Here is a 5,547-nt window from a genome sequence, read left to right as displayed (position 1 = left end):
ATCTACTAGGTTGAATTTAAGAGAAAACTAGACATTTAAATACTTGATTAATTACCTTTTCGTTGTATTTCGACGTTCACAAGTGATTGAAGTAAGTTAAACTGTTGCTTTACCAGTTGCAAAATCAAAGAGGGCTTCAAGTCGCTCCAACAAGGGTTTTATTGAATTAAATCTTATAAAATCGATATGATTGGCCGTTTGAACGAAATAAATTTCAGACTGGGCAACTGCTATTTAATCACCACTGAACGGGTTTTAACAGTGACCATAGCCTAGGTCCAAACTACAAATTGTCTAGTCCACTAACCGTGTGTCTATGGGTCGATGGTGATAGAAACAAATAAATAACCTTTAATTTCCCCCCCTGCCCGCTAACCTTTTCTGTTTCAGAGACAGCCAGGATCAAGAAACGAAGACAACGACACACACACACACACACACACATACACACCCCCTCCCCTCCCGCGCTAGCCTAAGGGCCACCTTAGCAAAGCGCATCCCAGGCTGCATAGCCGCACTACCCTACCCAACCATACCACACATAAACATGACACTACCCCCGGGGTTTACACAGACGAGCCGGCGAAGCAAGAAGAGCGCCAGAAGAAAGGGTCCTAGCCGGCGGGGCCCAGCCAGGACAAAAGGAGGTCCCACAAAGCGCCTACACCGGCCGCATTTGCGGTCGGGGTAGACGACGGATGGGGCCCACCTACGAAGGCTGTCCAGGCCTACACGAGATGAGGCAGGATAAAGAGGGATAATCCCCCTCGATCCCAAATCATTGAGGCCAATTTCTAGCCATAGAATAATGGCGGCGGCGAACCTTTAATCCTGACATCCAAGTAACCTAATTGTTATGCTCCAGATTTGGTTTACAAATAAAAATTAATAAAAGGAAATAATAACAATACAAACCATAAAAGGTTGTACAGTTAAAATTATACAATTACAGACATCATTACAATTCATACATAAATATTCTCCATGTTTATAACAGGTAAATAGTAAATATTTATTGCACATAGTTCATTAAATCGGTGTTCTATAACTAATTGTAGGGTGTGACAAAGATTTATATGATGTATACAGCAGTACAGTACAGGTGGAGACAAAACTGTGATAACAAAGTTGAACTTTTATATCAAGATCTCAAGAAGCTGTTTAATTGTTGAGTTATTGTTAAAATAAATGGTGACATTCACACTGTACAGATAGTGAATGTTACAATGTTTTTAGTGATCTTTAAATATTGTTTGTTTAAAAGTTGTTATACCAGCTGAATTAGCGTAATTCGTTCAAAGTATTAGTAAGTTTACTTGGTAGGCTTAAATAATAAAAAATAAATAAAGAATTAGAATCATACATTCTAAAGAATTATATTATTAATGTACGAGCCATTAAAAAAAGTAAAAAAGCAAATGAATCTAAAACATCTGAAAATTATAATATATTTTAGAACGCATATTTAACTATTAAAATTACGTTTTTCTACACGTTTTTTATAATAAAAAAATTCGCAAGACGCCATTTGAAAGGATGCAGAATGTTATTAGACCGGCAATAAAATCTCTTGTATAATCTTTTCAAAATTAGCCTATAAAAAATTGTTGTCAACGTGGAAATTGCATTATTAAAGTGTATTCAACGAAAAATATTTACATATGAACAATTTCTTTTTGGCTTAATTTAATGGTTTGTATATTTATATATATTCAATGAGTTTAAGTGGAATGACAATACCCTCTACGCATCTGTGAAATAAAAACTACAGGGTGTATTGCATAAGAACCGACACAGAGCAGAAGCATGTAGGGGAACCCAAAATATAATGATTTAATGCAACTTTTATACTAAGCTGCACCCTTGAGAAGTTATAGGCCTTGGAAGAGGGGTTTCAAATTTCCAAAACAATCAATATCTCAGTTATATTTGAACTGAACTATATCGATTTTTTTCGAAATTTGAAACCCCACTTTCAAGGTCTATAACTTCTCAGGCGTGCAGCTTGTATAAAGGTAAGTTGTATATTGAATTACCTATACAGGGTAAAAAGTTTGATTGACATTACTTCAGCATGTGATAGAATATGTGAACAAAAAAGTTGTATATTATAGGGGCATAAGATTAACAGTTTTCAAAACACAGCGGGCATTTATATTGGAGAGTTTCATCACAACGTGACAACAGTGCTTAACCTAACGCTACACAGTTGGTGCATACCATACACGCGGCAGACTTGTCCTACGGAAAAAATGTAAACAACTATTATTGTAAAACATTTAGTAAATTTCAAGACAATTTTTTTCCAGTTTTTAAATAAATAAAATAAAACATCGATTTTGTAGTACGAAGATAGTGTTGTGCTTAAATTTTAGCTCGAATTTTAGTAATTATGAATCTTTAAGCAGGAACATAACTTTTAATCAGATTATTAATTTGAAAAATATGTAATTAAAATACCCAAAATTCGCGTCATCCAAATAATCATACGTAATAAAAATAATTTAGGTACTTACCAAAAGCAAAATTTAGTAATTTTTAAACGCACAAGTACAAAACAAACTACAACATATGGTCAAAATGTCCTCCACCATTTTCGATGCCCGCACGACACCTTCAAAACCCATTTTTGCGCACTCACTGGAAAACACATCAAGAAAAGGAAATAGTGGTAGGTACGCAAAAACACTCAGACACGATCCAATTTCAGATACCAATTAAATTGTGTATTGATGGACAGCTAAGTAGCTCATGTTATTGCTATTTTATTGCAATATTCCTTAATTAATCGAACTTTTGTACATCAAGTTGGAGATTTTAATAATTCTCTTCTCGGAACTGGTTGAGTTTAGCACCCATGTCATATAAAGTTTTTTTTGTTTATTTTAATGTATTCTATCGTCTGTTAAAATTAAGGCAGTCAAACTTCTTAAACCCTGTATAGGATGTGTAGGCTTTATGTTCCGTTTGTATAGAAGATATATTGTATAAGAACCAATACCCTAATTTATACCAAACAGCTGTATTAATAGAATAATTTATTTTCATAATCATAATGATTCCCTACGTTTATGTCTTTAACGTGTAACACGATCTATAATAGTTTATAATGGTTAAGTGATCGTCGCTGCTCTGCACATATTTGGCTATAGCCGCAATATTTGCAATAGTGATTAGCGTGTCGGTCATTATGTTTCCACTGGTTGAATGAGAATGGACACATGCATGCATGAATGTGGTACGTGAAGTGGAAAGCTATTTAAGTATCTAATTGGTTTGTAATTGTTTTTTTATGTCATCAATCCTATAAAACTGACCGATAATTAAAATGAAAAATTACACAACGCCAGAAAAAAAAACGGGTTGAGCCGTGGACGAAACCATAGTACTTTGACACGCTAATTTCAAATTTAATGTCAGAATTCCCGGATAACTTCGTTTTTGTACCCTAACGTCAAGACACGCCTCAAGAGGTGCGAGTGTGGAATCATGAAACTGGTGGGAACATGAATCTCATACAGGTGTCCGAAACTACATATGTATATAGCCCAATAGCCCCGTAACGCAATAATCGTAACGTCTACGGATGTATAATCATGAAGCTTTAAGGAATTAAGTCTGTTGTAGTGTTGTAACTCCGTATTCAATTAATCTGGAGCATGTAAGCTTTTGCGAACCCATGATCTGGAGTATACAGATTTTTGTTACAATGCCATCCGGTGTTTTTTCTATTTATCTACATTGAAGAAACACTACAAAAAAAATGGTATGGGTCATGGACCAGCTGAACTTGAATCTAGAGTCAGAATTCTTCAGTTCATGTTTTGACCTCAACATCAAGACACTCCTCTAGAAAGCGGTTTTTGAGACCGACTTGGAAAAACATTGGAATTCATGAATGAGATCATGACCATAACCCACGACCCTATAACCCCAGAACCCCGTAAACCTGTAACTTGTTATTATTTGTTTATTTTGATCCCAAAAACTCACGATAACCGATTGTACAGTTAATTATTACGTATTTCCACTGTAGATAGAAAGAGAGACAAAAAACGAGTACACAAATCTGTATACCTTAGGTCATGGGTCAACTTGCATGCTTCGGTTTGTGGGATTACGGAGTTGCAAAAGGATTGCTCAGAGTTTCATGGTTATATTCTATATCCGCGTTACCCGGGCTTATGGAATTACGGCGTTATTGAGTAAAGGAGTTGGGTTATTGGGCTATGGTTTGGAAGGCAGAAGTACAGTTTTAAGTGATTTGAATATAAATGTACTTACACCCAGTTCTCCTATATTAATTTACCATCTTGTTATAAAATTCTCTAGTTACAGATTTAAATTTAAAAAATTAGATTTATGGTAACTTATTTATATATGTATAAAGGACATCTTGTATCAAGGTAACATGGAAACGTTGCTAGGATGAAAAATGAAAGTATTTCTTATATAATTAAATACATTTTTTAGGAAGCTTCGTCTGTATAATTGATTAACATAGTGAATATTTATCACCTGGAATAACCCTATGATCCCTACGAAGAAATTTGATAGTCGAGATGTGTTTCTGCAATTTAAAGCTGAATAATAATGTTCGAAATTGCAGAGGTACCGAGGTAGGAGCCAGCTGAACTATATGAGTCCTATTATAGATCGAATTGAAGTTTAAAATAGAATAACGGTGTTTGAAGTTGCAGACGTGTCAATATAGGATCTGGTAGAAGCTTGTTGAACTACTGAAAACTTTGCATTGTTAGGTTTTGTACTAGCCTTCCGGTTTGTTGTGACGCATTTCAAAAACTAGTACATAATTACTTAGTAATTTAAAAGTATCTATTTTGAGATTGAAACATGCGACATCTTGTATAGATAAATTTTATTTGTAATTTTGCTTGCCTAATATAGGTATAACTTAATTAACATTTTTTTCTATTAAAGTCAACGATGAAAATGAAGTAATATAGTTGAAAAATTATGTATCTATTTACATGTTATTTAAAGTCAAAACGTCCGAAAAAATATTAATGTACTGACTAATTAAACGCTCTCTCAACGGTAATAATAAATAATTTTATTGAAAACTAGTGCATAGAAAACTTGTGTATGAAAAGACGTGTTAACGGGGTGAGTGTTCGTTGGAGAGTGCCTTCTGTCTGCATTCGGTTGTAGGTATCTTGGTAGTCGGTGGCAGAAGTCCCTGGTTCTGGCGCCACTCTACAGGGGTCGGCTTCCGGGAACACCGTGGTGCGTCCGGCGGCGTTCTTGACGTTGTGCTTTCAAATATGGGTCACTTGCAACATGTGTACCCACAGTACATTCTTAAACTGCATCTTATCTATCAAAAATTATGCATGTAAAAACTCTAATTGTGTGGAAACTATTTGTCGATTTTTTTTTAAATGTTGTCGCAATTATAAGAACTATCTTAGATAAAGAAGCATGTTATTTTCGTAATATTTCATAATTATAAATAGTATAAAATAATCTCTTCGTTTAAAGTTCTGGATATTATTTGTGCAATATAATGTAATGCTATTTTGCACT

Source organism: Anoplophora glabripennis, unplaced genomic scaffold (genome assembly GCF_000390285.2).
Source record: "Anoplophora glabripennis isolate ALB-LARVAE unplaced genomic scaffold, Agla_2.0 scaffold411, whole genome shotgun sequence".
Classification (NCBI taxonomy): Eukaryota; Metazoa; Arthropoda; class Insecta; order Coleoptera; family Cerambycidae; genus Anoplophora; species Anoplophora glabripennis.
Note: the sequence above shows the minus strand (reverse complement) of the source record.